A 20,374-nucleotide genomic window follows, 5' to 3' on the forward strand; every position below is an offset into this window, starting at 1 on the left:
GACCGCGAGGGGCGGTCGGAAAGCAAAACACACGCTCGTCCTGGAAGTCAGGACATTCAAGAAGGACATGCACGACCGTAAGAGGAACAATGCAACTAGGACAATAAGGAGCAGGGCGGCGCTCCATCAAGTGACCATGGGTTAAGCGAGTATGGCCAATACGCAACCTCGCCAGAGCTGTTTCCCACCGCCGGTTACGGTGGAAGGAGGACGGCCACGAAGAAACACAACATTTAAGAGTACGTAGCTTGTTACCAGTAACAGACAACCAAGAAGCCTGCCAACGGGTAAGGACTGAGGAATGGATAACCGGGTAAAAGTCGGAATACGGAATGCCTTTACGAGAGATGGGACAAGAGCGGACAGCTTCCTTAGCGGCAGCATCCGCACGCTCATTTAAAGACACACCAATATGGCTGGGAACCCAACAAAACTCAACCGACTTAAATTTACTGTGAACGAGAAACAGCCAATGCTGGATCTCGACAACCACTGGATGAACCGGATTAAAGGACCCGAGAGCCATGAGGGCACTACGAGAGTCAACAACAACCACAAAGGAAGACTGACAACGAGAAAGCAGGAGACGAAGAGCAAAGAGAATAGCATAAAGTTCCGCTGTAAAGATGCTAGTCTCCGGAGGCAAGCGACACATATAAGTGCGATCAGGAAAAACAACAGAGTAGCCAACACCGTCCGCTGACTTAGACCCATCGGTGAAGACAGAAACGGAGCGGGAGTGAGAAGAAAAGTGCTCGAGGAAAAGGCGTTTTAGAACCGTAGGAGGGGTAAAAGCTTTAGTGATACGGGTCAAGGAAGTACAAAACCGCGGAAGAGGGACCCTCCACGGGGGCAAAGAAGGAACAACACGAGGAGAAACATCAGAAATACGAACGGAGAGAGAATCCTGTAGGCGAGATAACCGGACAGAAAGAGGGAGGTGGTGAAGAGGAACAGGAACCGCAGGAGGGGTAAAAGTTAAAGCACGACAGAGGCGAGAGGAAGGATGTTGCAAGGACCGCGCAAGATAGCGAAGACAGTAGCGATCACGGCGGTCCTGGAGAGACAGGAAGCCAGTGTCAACATATAAGCTAAGGATGGGAGTCGAACGAAAGGCACCAGAACTGAGGCGCAACCCAGTATGGTGCAAAGCATCAAGACGGCGAAGAGTAGAAGGAGAAGCAGACGAGTAAGCAGGGCAACCATAATCGAGCTTAGACAGGACGAGAGAGGAATGTAAAGCAAGGAGAGTGCGCCTATCTGCCCCCCAAGAAGTATGGGACAAGACCCGAAGGAGGGTAAGGGCCTTAGAGCACTCAACACGGAGGTAAGAGATATGGGGAGACCAAGACAAACGAGTGTCAAGGAATAACCCCAAAAGCTTCGCGGAATCTTTGTATTCAAGGGGATGACCATAAAGTGACAAAGAGGGACGAAGAACAACCCGTTTCCGCGTAAAAGTCATGGCACAAGTCTTAGAAGTAGAGAACTTGAAGCCATGACCTGTGGCCCAAGACGACACGGCATCAATTGCAAGTTGAAGCCGGCGTTGAAGGAGAGGCGAATCATCACCCTGACAACAAAGGGTAAGATCATCGACATAGAGAGCGGAGAAGACACCAGAAGGAAGAGAGGAAAGAAGACCATTGAGGGCAACAAGAAAAAGAGTAGTGCTCAGAACACTACCCTGGGGCACACCTTCGTATTGCTGAAAAGAGGGAGAGAGAGCGGTACCAAGGCGCACCCGAAAGGAACGACGAGAGAGGAAGCTGCGGAGAAAGAGAGGGAGATGTCCACGAAGGCCAAAAGAATGAAGTTGAGATAGGATATGATAACGCCAAGTGGTGTCGTAAGCCTTTTCTAGGTAAAAATGGACGGCAACAACGGAGGTCTTCGCAGCAAAAGCAGTACGAATATAGACCTCCAAGTTCACCAGGACATCTGTCGTGCTGCGGCACTTGCGGAAACCAAATTGAGAAGGGAAGAGGAGGTGATGGTGTTCCAGGAACCACATCAGACGAACGTTAACCATACGTTCAAAGAGTTTGCAGACAACTTGTGAGAGCAATAGGGCGAAAGTCCTTAGGGGAAGTACCCAGAGACCCCGGTTTGCGAACAGGGAGGACAACGGCATCGAGCCAGTCCTCAGGGACTGACGACGACTCCCAGATCCGATTATACAGACTCAGTAAATACTGAGACGTGCTCGGAGGGAGATGGCGAAGCATCTCATAATGAATACCATCGGAGCCCGCCGCCGTAGAACCGCAGAGGGCCAGGGCAGAACGAAGTTCAGAGAGAGAGAAGGGATCATTATAGGGAAGCTGAAGATGAGTGCAGAAATCTAAAGGACGAGACTCAAGGACAGATTTACGAAGAAGGAAAGATTGGGGAAGATGAAGACCAGAGCTAACAGAAGAAAAGTGGGAACCCAGTTCGGAAGCGACCTGCAACGGGTCCGCCACAAGAGTATCATGGAGGTGAAGGACCGGTGAAACATCGGGAACGAACTTACCCGCTATCTTGCGGATACGCTTCCAGATCTGGGCCAGAGGGGTCTCGGACGTAATTGTTGAGACATAAGATGCCCAACATTCACGTTTAGCCGTACGGATGGCCCTACGGGCCACCGCACTCGCCTTCCGAAAGAAAAGAAAAGAATCGGTCGTCTGCCTACGGCGGTGCCTCTTCCAGGCTGCACGCTTACAGCGGTGGAAGACAGCCCGAGCACAGGCCGGGCTGTCTTCCACCAGGGAACGCACTTCCGTGGACCCTGAGAGGAAGAGCGAGGAATAGAGCGGAGGGCAGCGTTGAAGACAGCGTCATGAAAAAGGAGGAGAGCGCGAGAGAGAGGCAGAAGGGAGAGGTCAGGGAGAGCAGCACTGAGGGTAAATAGGGTCCAGTCTGCCTTAGCAAACTGCCACCTAGGGAAAGAGAGGGAAGGGCGAAAAGAGAAAAAGGAAACAAGGATGGGGAAATGATCACTTCCATGGAGGTCATCAAGAACCTGCCACGTGAAATCTAAGTAAAGAGAAGAAAAGCAGAGAGAAAGATCAAGACAAGAAAGGGTGCGAGTCCGAGAGTCCAAATGAGTGGGCTCACCAGAATTCAGAAGAGACAGGGAAGAAGAGAGGAGAAACGGCTCAAGGAGGCGACCCCGGGTATTCGTCAGAACGTCACCCCAAAGAGAATGACGACAATTGAAGTCACCCAGCAGGAGCACAGGCTCCGGCAAGGAGTCCAGGAGGTGTTTCAAATCAGGAAGAGAGAGCGGGACACTCGGGGGGAGATAAATGGAACAAACTGTGTACCATTTCCCCACAAAGATACGAGCAGCAGAACAATGGAGAGGCGAAGGAAGAAGTAAAGGAACAAAGGGAACATCAGCCCGAATCAAGAGAGCAGAAGAATTAGAAGCCCCAGCAATGGCTGGGGGGGGGGGGAGAGAAAGGAATAGCCACGAAAACGACCAGGACGAGCACCAAGCATTGGCTCCTGGAGACAGACACAAAGGGGCGAAAACCGCGAAATCAGAAGTTGGAGTTCGAGGAAATTGGCGTAATAACCTCGAACGTTCCATTGAAGAATGGACAACGACGAGAAGAGAAAGGACAAAAACAGAGAACAAGGAAGGAACAAAGGCGAAAGAGCAACAGAGCACGTTAAAGAATATCAGGGTCGGGATCAGGGTCAGCAAAGTCAGGGTTAGGGGGCATGGGTAAACTGAGCAAAGACGGAGGGAAGGAAACGGGAGAACAGATCAGAGGTGGGCGGGCAGGGTCCGGAGGAGGAGGAGGAGGAGGAAGAGACAACGGAGAGGAGCCGTCAAGGACAGCAGCAGGAGGAGGGGGAGTAGAAAGAGGGGAGCGCACCCCAGCAAGAGCAGCAACCGAAAGGGAAGCAGGGGCCAAAGAAACCTCCATAGCAGGAACAGGGGGCGCAAGCACTGAAACGGGAGGGGAAGGAGCAACAGAGCCAGAAGGAGGAGCTGAGGAAGAAAGCGAAGCCTTCTTACCCGCCGGGGAAGAGGAAGGAGAGGAGCCAGGCTTACGCTTCTGACTTAAAGAGACCGGTGTCCCAGCAACTACGTACCGGGCAACGGATTCCAGTGTCTCAACAGGAGAAGCCGAACGAGAGCACACACGACGGCCGTTAGGAGAGCGATGGACATCCGCCCGCACCGACAGGCGGTGGGGAGAGCCGATAGATGGAGGAAGAGGATGGGAAGGAGGATCGGAGGGGGACGAGGAAGAAGACACAGAAGACACGACAGACCGGGTAGAAGGAAGGGGAACCCCAGACAGAGGACCAGGAGGAGGATCCTTCGGGAGAGAACCCAAAGGAACAGAGGAGGGGGCAGTGGGCGCATCAGGGTCCAAGGCCCGGAAACGGTTGTGAGTCTGAGGAAGGCGGGAAGGACGAGGAGAGGAAGAGCGCAACACGCGAGCGTAAGAGATATTAGCATAAGGCGGGAGCCGGCGAACCTGGCGCCTCGCCTCAGGAAAAGATAAACGCTCCCGGTGCTTCAGGTTGAGGACGGCTGCCTCAAGCTTGTAATGGACACACGCACGGGAGAAAGTAGGATGGGCCTCACCGCAGTTGAGGCAACGAGCCTGGGGAGAAGTGCACTCCGACTTAGAGTGACCTTCGCCACCACACAAAGGACAGAGAGAGACAGTCCCGGAGCAGCGGAGAGCACCATGCCCAAACCTCCAGCACTTGTTGCAGAGCCGAGGAGAAGGAATGTACTCCTGGACAGAGCACCTGGCACCAGCAAGAATGACAGAGGGTGGAAGGGTCCTACCATCAAAGGTAATCTTCACAACCCGGAGGGGTTGACGGCGACTACCACGAGGGGGACGAGTAAACGTGTCCACCTGGAGAATAGAATGGCCCTGGGCAGCGAGGATATGTCGAATATCGTCGTGGCAGTCGCGCAGGTCCCGAACACCGGTTGCAACATGGGGCGGGAGCAAAATAGTGCCAACACTGGCATTCAACTGAGCGTCCTTCTAGACCCGAACGGGGGTCTCGCCAAGGCAGGATAAGGCAGCCAAGCGGGAAGCAGCATCCAGAGAAGGAGCAGCAACGACACGCGTACCGAGACGAGTGGGGTTGAAAGTAATGGAGGCATCCACGGAATCAATGAGATGTCGATGAAGGGAGAAATCGTCAGGAGGCGCAGAATCAAGAGGGAGGAGATCAAAATATTTGGCCCACGAAGCGGGACCAAACAAGGCTTGATAGGTAGCAGAACTGGAAGGAATCGAGCGAGGGCGGCCGTGACGAGGACGGCGGTGAGAACCCCCAGAGAGAGAGGGGTTAAAAGGCGCAGTAGTTACAACTAGAGAAGGAGCCGCGCCAGGGGACGAGGTAGTCACCACTGGGGGCTTGGGGATCGACCCAACCACAGAGGAGGGAGGGGAGCCAGGGGAAGGAGTCAGAGAGGCCAAAGGAGGAGCAAGGTCGGGGCCCAATGCAGCGGAGGCTACAGAGCCCGGTCTTCCAATACGGACCGACTCGGGGGCTTGGTCGCCCACCCCACGAGCCTGAGAAGGTAAGCCAGAAACAGCCGAAACAGGGGTTATCATCTTGACGAAAAGAAGAATTCACTCACGAATGTGCCCCCACACCCACCATGGAGCCACAATTAGAGGCAGGACACCCAACAAGAAGCTATCGCCGATCTTGTCGGGGCCTCCTAGGGGTGCGTCGTGAGTATACGCCCCACAAACGCCACCTTAAGAAACCGACAGTCCGTCGAGATCGGGTTCACTGACGAAGTGGGGATTGACAATAAAAGGTTCCCCTCGCTTTCTACGTCGGGTACTGCAGTTCTACGGGTGCATGAGTATGCCTCCTCAAGCACCCGGGCGTCAAAAATAGAAGAAGTCCATGGAAGAACCAGAACGAGCAAAAGGTCGGCAGGAAACGGCAAGCAGATAGGAAAAGAGGGGGGAGAAAAACGAAACAGAAGGAAAAGGTGCCCAGCAGAATTGGAGAGGACGGCAGCAGGAGCACAAGGCTAGAAAAGGACAGAGGACTGTCCCAAGGAGCATCACACTCCGGCAGCCGCCCACTAAGCCCCCACACGGCGACAACGAGCTGAGCGGGGAGGGGGCCGGGCTTGGGTAGTAGAACTCCTTCCGAGACCCCTCTCCATATCTTGCTGTCATAGTACTATACTCAAGAGCACGTCACTCTTCTTTATTGAGAGGTAGTTTGTACCCCATACTCGTCCTGTGATTGATAACACAAAGGTACAGTGTTAAACAGCCTGAATGGTTCCTGATCAGGTTTTTGGAGGCTACACAAACATTAGCCAGCCATGCACATGTTGACAATGTTACCCTCTTGATGTTTATGTATTGCCATACACTGCAGGGTCCAGCAAAACTTCGGTTTCAACTCTTGACCATGTCGTAGCTCAGTCGATTAAGGCAGCGTCTGGGATGCTCCCAGACACAGGTTCGAATCCTCGTCACGGCCCTTGTTGATTTGTTCAGAAAGGGATATGTTTGTAATATACCGTATATACAGTATCTACCCGACTTAGGTACCTTCCATTTAGCACTCCCTGCTGGACTTGACAGCTGGTTTTGATAACTATTTGGAGCTAACATCTCATTTACTGAAGCTTCCAATAGAGGTGGAATAAGATTGCTCTTTGAATTTACTAAGCTTGCCCACTAAGTAAACAAGTGGCTGTTATTGGGTTGTTGTGGTACAACTTCATTTAAGTCGATGCTTTCCACCATGTTTTTGTGGAGTGTACTTGTCTAGTTGTGCTTGCAGGGGTTATACTTGCTTCGGCTCTTTGGTCCTGCCTCTTAACTGTAACACATTGTGTCCAGATTCCTGAGCCTACTGGGATCTATCATAACTACATTTGAAACTGTGTATAGAGTCAGCCTCCAGCGCATCACTGCCTAATGCATTCGATCTGTTAACTACCTTGACACTGAAATTCTTTCTAAAGCCTTTGTGGCTCATTTGGGTAAGTTTCGGTACTAAGTTTCCACCTGTGTACCCTCCCCCCCCCCCCCCCGTGTCAGTGTTCCACCCATGCTAAATAGTTTTTGTTCACCCTGTCAATTCCTCTGAAAACTGTGGGAAATGTGTGTGGGAATGTATTTCTCTGACTGGCTGGGGAATGTACCAGTCTCTGCAATTTTATGTGGGAGGGATGAATGAATGTGTGTGTGTGTAAGCGAGAGGGAAAACGTGTGCCTGTGATATGGACGAGCGGTGTGTGGGAATGAGTGAATTTATAATTTTCCTTAATGTTTTGAGAGCCCAAGAGTTACTTGGTTATATTTAACAAAGCATTTGCAACTTTCCTGCTTTAGGAAGTAGGGTATAGCTCCATACAGATACCTAAATTAGGTGAATACCTAATTTAATGATTGACATTAATGGGGTGCGTGTGTGTGTGGGTGTGTGTGTGTGCGTGCACTTGTGTGCTTGTTGACCATTTATATACAGTATATAATAGACCAAAGTGTCCAAATTTTCAGTGAAGGTGCTGTTGAGGCTATACTTATAAGCTGTATATATGTGTGTGAAATTTTACAATAAAACTACTGTATATTATTTTCCTTTATCATTTTCCTCCACTGTACTTACATGGCACTCAACCCTCTCATGAGCAGTCTTGATGTGTGGTGAAGGGAGGAGGCTAGCATACTACACACATGTGATCCACATGGCAATAGTGGCTTTTGAAAATTTTCTGCTCTTGTCAGGCTGATCGTATTTCGTGCACGGACACACACACACAATCTCTTCCCCATCGTCTGCCAAGGTGCTATAGCTCCTGTGGGCATAAATCTTATCTGATGCAGGAAAGGGGTATACATTAGAGACTTGCTCAAATGAACCTGGCTGATAGTAGTGTCAAGGTTAAACGGGTATTGAGAAGTTGGCAACCCTGTTGGTCCTTGGCATATTATCAAAATGTAAATGGGGACCTGCATGTATTCTCCCTGGGGTTTAGTCTGCCATATTTGTGCTCCATACTTGGTGGAGATCTATAGTGGAATCATTGGTTGATTCGTGCTTACACCTCCTTCGCCCTTCGGTTTGTGTGGTGGGATACTAGTTCCTCTAGTCTACTCCTTTAAACCCAATCCAGGTACAAGAGCTTGAACTGTACCTTGTAAACAAGCCAAACAGACAGAACAAAACGTTCTGTCTAAATACCTCACCTGGGAATCTCCCACAACCAAAATTCGCGTTGGTACCTCCTTTACTTTCTGAGCAGCCTGAGGGGTCTGCGCTTCGCCGCTCCTCGCCGATTTCCGTTTCAAGTGAACTGCAGGCTCACCACAGCACTTGTCGTCCAACACGGCAAATGAATTTGCTGTCCTTAGGGCGTCTGTAGGCAGCTTTGTCAAGGTCTTCAAGACCCCTGTCCTTAACGACTATCCACTACGAGGTTTTGTTATTATTGGTCTCCTCCGTTTCTTCCCGATGTTTCAGCCGTTTCAGCTGTCGTTCTATAAGTAAGGAGTGCTGTAAACTAGATTACCAAGATTAAAGCTTTGGTATGGTGATGCAACACCTATTTAACTTCAGTCAACAGTATACATTGTTATCAACTTTGGCTTTCACTATTGAAATATTTTAATTAACTTTCTAGTTAATAGCCATATTAGCTTCCGATTAAAACTAGGCCTAAGCAGGTTAGAACATAAGAATGAAGGTAACTTCAGAAGGGCTGTTGGCCCATACAATGCAGCTCCTTATATCCACCCACTTATACTAAACAATTTACCTACGCTTGAAACTATCTAGGGATCACAAATCACAACGTGATGAACAAGTCCACAAGGGCCGTGACGAGGATTCTAACTTGCGTCCGAGAGCATCCCAAACGCTGCCTTAATCGATTGAGCTATGACATGGTAAAAGATTTTACCATGTGCTCAGTCTAGCAGAGTGATGCTCTTTGACGCAGGTTACAATCCTCATCACGGCCCTTGTGGATTTATCTAGGGATCCCACTTCCACATTGTTACGCGTTAATTTGTTCAACCAAAACCCTTTTGTCGAATTAGTATTTACCCAGGTCTTTCCTAAAGCTAAACTATCCAATTCATACCCTCAGGTCATTCATACCCAATTCATTCAGTCAGTCAGGTGCAGTCACAGTGAGAGGTTGTGTTAGCTGGAGCTCCAATTCTAATAACATTATTATTGCAATAATGGAAGGATTAGTAAAAGATTTGGCGAGTCTGGTTGGAGCTCTGAGAGCAGAGATGGATTCCCTGCGGGAGGAGGTACGACGGCTACGACTTCGGGAGGAAACGAAGGAGGCCAGTGTTGACGGGACCTCATTAAGAAGGACTGACGAGACCAGTATTAAGAAGTCCTCGTCTTGGCAAGTTGTGAAAGACAGGGGTCTTAAGAAGACCTTGGCAAAACCGACAACTAATAGCCTACACCTAAGGACTTTTAACGCATTTGACGTATTAGAGGAGTGCTGTGTTGAACCTGTTGTTCAACGAGGTGGCAAAGACAAAGTAACGAGGAGCATTGAATCACAGGTCCCTCAAACTGCTCGAAAGGAAAAGGGAGAATCGAAGCTAATTTTGGTTGTGGGAGATTCCCAGGTGAGGTATTTAGACAGAACGTTTTGTGCCAGAGATAGGGGGAACAGATTAAGGGTTTGCTATCCAGGAGCTGGAATTGGTGATATTGTTGGAAACATGAATGATATTATGACAGGAAATGGAAACAAACCCATTATTTGTATTAGTGCAGGGGGTAATGATGTTGGGCGAGTTAGGAGGAACTAATACAGAGATTCAGGACAGCCATTGAATTAGTGAGGAGCAAGGGAGGAATCCCGATCGTATGTGGCATTCTTCCAAGAAAAAGAGTGGGAAATGAATGGATGTCGAGGGCAATTGGTGTCAATTGCCGGCTGGAAAGATATTGCAAATCAAATGCAATATCTTTCATAGACAACTGGGAACACTTCTATGGAAGAAATGAAATCTATGGAAGAAATCTATTCTTCTATGGAAGAAATCTATTCTTCTATGGAAGAAATGAAATCGAACAAGTCTATGTGGGTGGGGACGAGGACAGGTTGACGAGTTTAGCAGTTACCAGGGAGGATGTTCTTAAACAAATAGTAAAACTCAAACCAAACAAATCCCCAGGGCCGGATGAAGTGTTTGCTAGGGTGCTTAAAGAATGCAAAGAGGAGCTTTGTGACCCACTGTCAACCATATTTAATAAATCAATAGAGTCAGGCAGAGTGCCAGAGTTTTGGAAAGTTGCTAATGTGATACCAGTTTTTAAGAAACGAGATAGATCACTTGCGTCTAACTATCGACCAATTAGCCTAACGTCTATTGTGGGAAAGTTACTCGAATCTATAATAGCAAATAAAATTCGTCTTCATCTTGAAAAGCATAAATTAATAATTGAGTCGCAACATGGTTTTATAAATGGCCGTTCATGTTTAACAAATTTGTTATCTTTTTATTCTAGCATTGTTGAGGCAGTTGATAGTGGTAAGGATTGCGATGTTGTATACCTTGACTTTAGCAAAGCTTTTGATACAGTGCCACATGAAAGACTGATTAAAAAAATAGAGTCTCATGGTATTGGGGGTGCTATATTAAGCTGGATTAGGGCATGGCTATACCAAAGGAAACAGAGAGTTAGTATAAATGGAATCAAGTCAGAGTGGGAAAATGTTGTAAGTGGAGTGCCTCAAGGCTCTGTCCTGGGACCTCTGTTGTTTATAATATATATAAATGATTTAGATTCAGGTTTGAGTAGCAACATTTGCAAATTTGCCGATGATACGAAAATCGGTAGGGAAATTAATTCGGAGGAGGACTCACTATCACTTCAAGTTGATCTAGATAGGGTTTTGAAATGGTCAAAGGATTGGCAGATGCAGTTTAATGCTGATAAATGTAAAGTTCTGAGGTTAGGTAATGATGATAGAGTTACAAGATACGAGCTAGATGGTGTTGTGATTGCGAAGTCGGATTGCGAAAGGGATCTGGGAGTTATGATTAGTAAGAATTTAAAACAAAAGGATCAATGCATAAATGTTCGTAATAAGGCAAATCGGACACTTGGATTTATTAATCGCAGCGTTAGTAACAAGACACCTGGTGTGGTTCTCAAGCTATATCTTGCTCTAGTTAGGCCCCATTTAGATTATGCAGTTCAGTTTTGGTCGCCATATTATAGAATGGATATAAATTCACTTGAACGTGTCCAGCGTAGGATGACTAAGTTAATTCCCCAAATTAGAAATCTTTCATATGAAGAAAGATTAACAAAGCTTAAGTTGCATTCACTGGAAAGGCGAAGAGTTAGGGGTGACATGATAGAGGTTTACAAGTGGATGAATGGACATAACCGGGGGGATATTAATAGGGTATTAAAAGTATCAACACAGGACAGAACACGAAACAATGGATATAAATTGGATAAGTTTAGATTTAGGAAAGACTTGGGTAAATACTGGTTCAGTAACAGGGTTGTTGATTTGTGGAACCAATTGCCGCGTAACATTGTGGAGGTGGGGTCCCTCGATTGTTTCAAGCACGGGTTGGACAAGTATATGAGTGGGATTGGGTGGTTATAGAATAGGAGCTGCCTCGTATGGGCCAATAGGCCTTCTGCAGTTACCTTTGTTCTTATGTTCTTATGTTCTTATGAAATGTATGCTCGTGATGGGGTGCATCTATCGAGGGCTGGGGTTGTTGCTGTTGCGAACTCGTTGGAAGAAGTGGTTAGTGCTGTTTGTTTGGATTTAAATTGTTAGTAGATAGAGGTATGGGAATTGATTTGGAGGAAGGAGGTAATATAAGTATGTGTTTGTGGGAGAAAGGAATTGGCAAAATGATCAGGGAAAGAGAAGGGCCTCAAAATAACAATTCACTTAGGGTATATTACACTAACAGTAGAAGTCTAAGAAATAAAATTAACGAATTAAATGCTCTTGTCTGCAAAGAAAAAATAGATATTATTGCACTTAATGAAACGTGGATGAATGTAGAAAATAGAGAACCATTAGCTGAATATCAAATAAATGGATTTAAACTATTTCACACAGATAGATATATTAGACGAGGAGGTGGAGTAGCCATATATATTAGGGACAATTTGAAATGTAGTCTCAAAGAGGGAATCAAAACTGAGCCACACACAGCAACTATTTGGATAGAATTAAACGAAAAAGCTAATATTATAATAGGAGTTATATATAGGCCACCAAATTTAGACAGAATGGAAGCAAAGCATCTATGGGATGAAATATCTAGAGCATCTAGATCTAACAGTATTTATGTCATGGGTGACTTTAATTTTAGTGGAACAAATTGGTTGAACAAAACAGGGAATTGTGAAGCAGAAGATTTTCTAGAATTAATTGACGATTGCTTTCTTACGCAACACATTAAGGAACCAACACGGGAAAATAATATTTTAGATTTAGTGTTAACTAACAAGGAAACACAAATTAATGACATCGAAATAGGGAGTGAGCTAGGGAACAGTGATCACAAAGAAATCAGATTTAGCATAGAATGGAATAGACCTGTAGGAGAAAATTCTGTTAAAGTGCCAGATTTTCGTAAAGCTGATTTTAATAGCCTAAGAAATTTTTTGAGTCAAATTGATTGGAAAGTCTTTGGTATGGGGTGTGGGCCGGTCTTGGAGCGAGACATAAACCCAGCGATAGGCGACTTAAATGGGGATTTCGATGTGGATTCAATATATAACTTATTTAAGAATATTCTAAACAAAGCACAGGAACGTAGTATACCATACAAATTGAATAGATCGAATACTAATGACCCAAAGTGGATAACAAAGAATTTGAAGAACCTTATAGGTAAAAAGAGAGCTTGGTATAAAAGGATTAAAAATGGGGAGGCCACTTTAGAACAAGAATTCGTACAACTGTTTAGAAATGTTAAAAAAGAGATAAGGAAAGCAAAAAGAAACTATGAAGTTCGCATAGCAGGGCAAGCGAAGACAAATCCTAAAGGGTTTTTTTTCAGTTATATCGTACTAAGACTAGGGAAAGGATAGGCCCATTAAAAACTGAGACAGGTCAAATAACAGATAGTGATGAAGAGATGAGTAGTATTTTTAATAAATATTTTGTATCTGTATTTACTAAAGAGGAACTTAATAATATGCCTTCAGCCGAACAAGTCTATGTGGGTGGGGACGAGGACAGGTTGACGAGTTTTGCAGTTACCAGGGAGGATGTTCTTAAATAAATAGTAAAACTCAAACCAAACAAATCCCCAGGGCCGGATGAAGTGTTTGCCAGGGTGCTTAAAGAATGCAAAGAGGAGCTTTGTGACCCACTGTCAACCATATTTAATAAATAAATAGAGTCAGGCAGAGTGCCAGAGTTTTGGAAAGTTGCTAATGTGATACCAGTTTTTAAGAAAGGAGATAGATCACTTGCATCTAACTATCGACCAATTAGCCTAACGTCTATTGTGGGAAAGTTACTCGAATCTATAATAGCAAATAAAATTCGTCTTCATCTTGAAAAACATAAATTAATAATTGAGTCGCAACATGGTTTTATAAATGGCCGTTCATGTTTAACAAATTTGTTATCTTTTTATTCTAGCATAGTTGAGGCAGTTGATAGTGGTAAGGATTGTGATGTGTACATAAGAACATAAGAACGTAAGAACAAAGGTAACTGCAGAAGGCCTATTGGCCCATACGAGGCAGCTCCTATTCTATAACCACCCAATCCCACTCATATACTTGTCCAACCCGTGCTTGAAACAATCGAGGGACCCCACCTCCACAATGTTCCGCGGCAATTGGTTCCACAAATCAACAACCCTGTTACTGAACCAGTATTTACCCAAGTCTTTCCTAAATCTAAACTTATCCAATTTATACCCATTGTTTCGTGTTCTGTCCTGTGTTGATACTTTTAATACCCTATTAATATCCCCCCGGTTATGTCCATTCATCCACTTGTAAACCTCTATCATGTCACCCCTAACTCTTCGCCTTTCCAGTGAATGCAACTTAAGCTTTGTTAATCTTTCTTCATATGAAAGATTTCTAATTTGGGGAATTAACTTAGTCATCCTACGCTGGACACGTTCAAGTGAATTTATATCCATTCTATAATATGGCGACCAAAACTGAACTGCATAATCTAAATGGGGCCTAACTAGAGCAAGATATAGCTTGAGAACCACACCAGGTGTCTTGTTACTAACGCTGCGATTAATAAATCCAAGTGTCCGATTTGCCTTATTACGAACATTTATGCATTGATCCTTTTGTTTTAAATTCTTACTAATCATAACTCCCAGATCCCTTTCGCAATCGGACTTCGCAATCACAACACCATCTACATAAGAACAAGGACTTTAGCAAAGCTTTTGATACAGTGCCACATGAAAGACTGATTAAAAAATAGAAGCTCATGGTATTGGGGGTGCTATATTAACTTGGATTAGGGCATGGCTATTCCAAAGGAAACAGAGTTAGTATAAATGGGGTTAAGTCAGAGTGGGATAATGTTGTTAGTGGAGTACCTCAGGGCTCTGTCCTGGGCCCTCTGTTGTTTATAATATATATAAATGATTTAGATTCAGATTTGAGTAGCAACATTTGCAAATTTGCCGATGATACGAAAATCGGTAGGGAAATTAATTCGGAGGAGGACTCACTATTACTTCAAGTTGATCTAGATAGGGTTTTGAAATGGTCAAAGGATTGGCAAATGCAGTTTAATGTTGATAAATGTAAAGTTCTGAGGCTAGGTAATGATGATAGAGTTACAAGATACGAGCTAGATGGTGTTGAGATTGCGAAGTCGGATTGCGAAAGGGATCTGGGAGTTATGATTAGTAAGAATTTAAAACAAAAGGATCAATGCATAAATGTTCGTAATAAGGCAAATCGGGCACTTGGATTTATTAATCGCAGCGTTAGTAACAAGACACCTGGTATGGTTCTCAAGCTATATCTTGCTCTAGTTAGGCCCCATTTAGATTATGCAGTTCAGTTTTGGTCGCCATATTATAGAATGGATATAAATTCACTTGAACGTGTCCAGCGTAGGATGAATAAGTTAATTCCCCAAATTAGAAATCTTTCATATGAAGAAAGATTAACAAAGCTTAAGTTGCATTCACTGGAAAGGCGAAGAGTTAAGGGTGACATGATAGAGGTTTACAAGTGGGTGAATGGACATAAAGGGAATATTAATAGGGTATTAAAAGTATCAACACAAGACAGAACACGAAACAATTGGTATAAATTGGATAAGTTTAGATTTAGGAAAGACTTGGGTAAATACTGGTTCAGTAACAGGGTTGTTGATTTGTGGAACCAATTGCGCGTATCATTGTGGAGGTGGGGTCCCTCGATTGTTTCAAGCATGGGTTGGACATGTATATGAGTGGGATTGGGTGGTTATAGAATAGGAGCTGCCTCGTATGGGCCAACAGGCCTTCTGCAGTTGCCTTTGTTCTTATTTTCTACGTTCATCCACGTTTCGGTAAGTGCAATAATATCTATTTTTTCTGTGCAGACAAGAGCATTTGTTCTTATGTTCTTACACAATTTCCCTCCCCCCCCCCCCTTTATATTACTAGCGATACCCATTAAATAAATCTCAAACAAAACCTAACTAAACAGCCTAAAATTGGTTATTAGCACAAATGAATTACAAAGACGCGCTTTAAAAAGCTACAAGACTCGCTACTTACCCGCTAGTCTACCACACTGGCCTACACATCCTCTTCCAACACAATTCAAACAGTTACTACCGATCTTGGCCCGCAACAAGCCTCACATCACTTACTTTGTCCAGAAACATATATAGACTAGCAACTGACCATAACACTCATGTATTGGATATAGAATAACGCTGGGTTAATGTGTAGTGCTGCTGTCAAAATATAGATGGCGCACACCCTAATGGTCATGCCAATGGACTTACCTAGTTGTGCTTACGGGGCTGAGCTTCGACTATTTCTGCCCGAAACGCTTTGCGTAATAGTGGCTTTAGGCTTTGTATATACTAGCTCTATCAATAAATCCATCAATGTTTGTATCTCACCTTGTATGTATGTACATTACCTGAATAAACATTTTGATTCTGATTTTGATATTTGGTCCCGCCCCTCAGCTCTCAATCAATTGTTGTACAAGCTCCTGAACCTGTATCATGAACCTGAACCTTATATTCTTATATAACATCATTATGTTATATAAGAACATATGAATTAAGGTCCCTGCAGAAGGCCTTATTGGCCTATACGAGGCTGTTCCTATTTACCGTGAGTTTTTCCAGCTGGATTTTAATATTTAACAGTTTTGGCATGTACAGCTTCGGCACGTTTCCTATCACCTAATGCATAAGAACATATGACTAAAGATAACTGCAGAAAGCCTATTGGCCCATACGAGGCATCTCCTATTTATAACCACGCAATATCCCACCCACATACATGTCAACTTCAAAATTCAAATTTTTATTCGGGAAAAGTACATACATAGATGATGTGTTACAAACATAATGTTGGATTTATAGAGCTAGTGCATACAATACCTAAAGCCACTAATACGCATAGCGTATTGTTCAGCCCACGCTTTAAACAATTAACGGACCCCACCTCCACTTTACGCGGTAAATGGTTCCACAAATCAACAATCCTGTTACCGAACCAGTAAACTGATTGGCTGTTTGGCAGCCGTGCGGAGCGGTTCTGTTTACATTCGCTCCTCAATCTTGCCTGGACGTTTGGCGTGCACACAGCTGGTGGCGTTTTTTGTGGCCTGGTGGGCCGGCGGGATGGCGTTGCCCATGCCGCCTATAAAGCGTGTGGATACGGTTGACCTGGCCTTCTCTGGTCAGGTGAACTACTCATTGTTGGAGGTTGCTCTCCAGGATGTGCTGGGTCTCAACCCTGCAGATGTGTGTGGTGTGCAGCTGGCTGGGGAACATCGGGCCTTGGTTAAGCTGACTGACGCTGTGGTGTACCGGGATATGGTCGACAAGTATGATGGGCGTACTGTACCTTTGCCTGGCGCGGCGGGTACGGTTTCTGTAACGGACTTGTGTGTTCCAGTGACTTGTGGTGGTGCGGGGGCTGCCGTTTGAGTTCCCAGAGAGCCTGCTCCGCCGGTTCTTAGGAGGATATGGGAGTGTTCTCGCCTGTCGGGCGAATGTGCTGAAGTCTGGCCGTCTTCGTGGCGTCCTGATGGGTATCCGCACGGTTACCATGAAGCTGAGGAAGGCGATCCCGTCGTCGATGGTGCTTCTGGGGGTTCAAGGTGCAGTGCTTTTATGCTGGACAGGAGTGCACATGTTTTCGGTGCGGTATGGCTGGACACCAGGCTGCTGGTTGCCGTAATGGCACCGTCCGGTTGGTCAGTGTCTTCCGAGAAGAGGATTTTCCGCCTCTACATGGCCTTGTGGACCTGGGGGATGGTCCTGCCGGGTTGAACCCTCCCCCTGCACCTACCGGTGATGATGGCGTTGTGGGTGCGGTGCGCCCCACTGATGCTGACGTGTCGGGTCCGATGTCTGTGGACCCCCCTGGTGTGGGTGGTAGTGCGGTGGTCGCGCATGTGGAGGTGCATCCGCCTCCGGTTGCCATAGCCGTCGATGTTGACGCTTCCGTGGGGCGTGGCCCTGTTTTGTCGCCGGTGGAGGATGTCGCGCCAGATTCTGGTGCCCTTGGTGTGGAACCCTTGGAGGCAGATGAGTTCTTGGAAGGGGGTCGCCCCTCTCGTCGTCCTTCCACCACTGCTGTCCAGGGTCAACCTGGCTCTCAGACGAAGCGCCGGAAGACGAACAGGAGTGGTCGCTCCGGGGCCTTCGGTGCGGAGGTTAGAGCCTGATGCGAGTGTCGGTGATGGTGAGGGTGTGGCGGTGTCTGTAGTCGACCCGTCGGTGCTGGGCGGTAGAGGGCGTGTTGTGGACCCTCCTGGTGATCTCGTATGTGGGTCCCCTGGGGTACGGAGCCCGGAGTGGGCGGTAGTGGATCCGGGGGACTGTGGCAGTGAAGATCGTAGCCTTGTGATGAAGCTCCGGAAGGACTCTGGCCTCTCCCCCCCAACCCCCCTGTGGGGAGTGCGTCTCCGTCGCCTGGGAACACGGTGCCGGCTGCTACTGCTTCCGTACACGGGGTGTCGGCCGGACCGGTATGACGGTTTTGTGGTTAGATAGGGTTTATCTCTTTTCCCGATGGATCCTAAATTAACATGTGTTTCGCTGAATGTGAATGGTTTGCGTTCTGTGGCTGTGCAATTGGGCCTGGTGTCGATGCTGCGTGAGTGGCGGGTGGATGTGGCTTTTGTGCAGGAGCACAATGTGCAGGAAATGGGGTTGTTACATGTGTTGGCTGAGGGGTTTACGGTGGTGTTAAACCCTTCGCGTTGCTTGCGTGGAGGTATGTTGATCCTGCTTTCTAAGCGGGCCCCGATTTACGTGCTTCACACGGAGATGGACGAAGGTGGTCGGGTGCTGTTAGTTCGGGTCTCCTTTTTGGGGTCTGAGGTCTCTCTTGAATGTGTACGCGCCATCTGGGGCGACGCAGAGGCAGAACCGGGAGGTTTTCTTTTCCCGTGATGTGCTGCATTTTTTTTGCGGCACGATACGAGGGGGATGATTTTGGGGGGGAGGATTTTAATTGTATTACATCGCCGCGGGATGGCAATAGTCTTCGTCCAGCGAATATCTCGCCGGCTTTGACTGCTACCTTGAAGAGTTGCGGGTTTCGGGATGCGGCCGTGTTGCAAGGGGGTCCTTTGGAATACACTTTTATCTCGCGTGGGGCTTGCTCTCGTCTTGATCGTTTTTACGTGCCTACTGGGGGTGGTTCGGTTTTTTCGTTGCAGACGGTTCCCGTGGGGTTCTCGGACCATTGCATGGTGGTGTTGCAGGTGGGGATTCGCAGCCAGGTGCGGGTTGGCCGTGGCTGGTGGAAACTGAATTGTGGGTTGCTGAAATGCCCAGTTCCGGGCCCGGTGGGCTGTTTTGGCCGCTCGGAAGGGGACTTTTCCCTCGGTCCTGGAGTGGTGGGAGTGGGCTAAGGTGGAATGTCGGTCGTTTTTTCGGGTGATGGCGAAGCGGGAGGCGTCGGGAAGGTTTGGTCTGTTGAGGGTCTTGCAGGCACGGTTATTTCGCCTGTATGGGTTGCTGAATCAGGGTTTAGATAGGTTTCGGGAGATCTCGGTGTGTAAGGATCTCATTTGTGGGCTGAGGGAGGAGATGGCTGAGGGGGTACGTGTGCGGGCTGGGGTGGAGGAACGGTTGTGTGGTGAGAAGCTCTCGGTTTTTACTGCGGAGGGAACGGGTGGGGCGTGCCTCTTGTTTTGTTGGCAGGTCTTCATCGGCCGGACGGTTCGGTTTTGTCGGACACGGGGGCGATTTTGCATTATGTGCGTGGTGAGTTGGAGTCTTTGTATGGGGTGGTCGCGGGGGATGAGGGGTTGATGGAGTCCTTCCTCCAACACTGTGCACCGGGGTTGTCGGGTATGGATTGTGTGGGTCTTGTGCGGGAGGTAAGCCCTTCGGAGCTTTGGGAGGTTGTGCGATCCTTTCGTCGTGGTAAGGTTCCAGGGTCGGATGGGTTTCCGATGGAGTTCTATGTCGAGTTTTGGGATGTGCTTGGTGCCGATTATTTGGAGGTAGTTCGGTTTTGTCTTCGGAGTTTGTCTCTGTCCAACAAAATCAACAATCCTGTTACCGAACCAGTAAACACCTCTATCATGTCACCCCTAACTCTTCGCCTTTCCAGCTAATGCAATTTAAGCTTTGTCAATCTTTCTTCGTATGAGAGGTTTCTAATTTGCGGGACTAACTTTGTCATCCTATGCTGGACGTGTTCTAGTGAATTTGTATCCATTCTATAGTACGGCGACCAAAACTGAACTGCATAATCAAAATGGGGCCTAACCGATTCAGGAAGCTCTGTGTATTTCTTCGTAAGTGGGTTTGCTACGAAGGTTCCTAAGTGCGCCTTAAGAAGATGCTTAGGTGCGATTCAATAAGGTCCACTTAGGAAGAAATTTTATATTTCGAAGTAAAACAATGTTTTTTCAACTTCTACAGCCAGCACCAACATTGTAGTAAACAAATATGTTACATTTGTTGTTTACCTACGTAATTCTAAGAGTTTACCTACGTAATTCTAAGAACCCAAGGGCCACTAACTATCTAGTGGCCTCGAAGAGGACAGAAAGCCGGCGGCTTGTTAAAGGGCCCGCCAATTGTCTTAATGATATTTTTTAGCTGGAATTTGGCATTTACGGCTTCAACGGGTAGGCGGTTCCATGGGTTTATAGCCCTCTTGGTGGAAAAAAAACATCTGTTTTCATTCCTACTTGA

General features: G+C 46.7%; 1 protein-coding gene and 1 long non-coding RNA gene across 8 annotated transcripts in view; one reads left to right on the plus strand and one right to left on the minus strand.

Moving 5' to 3' along the window:
* The window catches only part of LOC123752395 (uncharacterized), a 74,523-nt gene extending 58,729 nt beyond the window's left edge, over nucleotides 1-15,794 (minus strand). For 5 of the 7 annotated variants that reach the window (XR_011226174.1, XR_011226173.1, XR_011226175.1 and 2 more), the window contains exon 1: nucleotides 15,744-15,794. The gene's annotated coding sequence lies outside the window, so the exon portion shown is untranslated. Of the gene's footprint in view, nucleotides 1-8,207; nucleotides 8,408-15,743 lie in introns of those variants that run through there. The other 2 variants (XM_069319927.1, XM_069319928.1) reach the window with 2 other exon arrangements.
* Nucleotides 1-20,374, plus strand: part of LOC138359924 (uncharacterized) — a 148,652-nt gene that overhangs the window by 103,719 nt on the left and 24,559 nt on the right. The window lies entirely within an intron of this gene.

The sequence above is a fragment of the Procambarus clarkii genome, chromosome 94, assembly GCF_040958095.1.
Source record: "Procambarus clarkii isolate CNS0578487 chromosome 94, FALCON_Pclarkii_2.0, whole genome shotgun sequence".
NCBI lineage: Eukaryota > Metazoa > Arthropoda > Malacostraca > Decapoda > Cambaridae > Procambarus > Procambarus clarkii.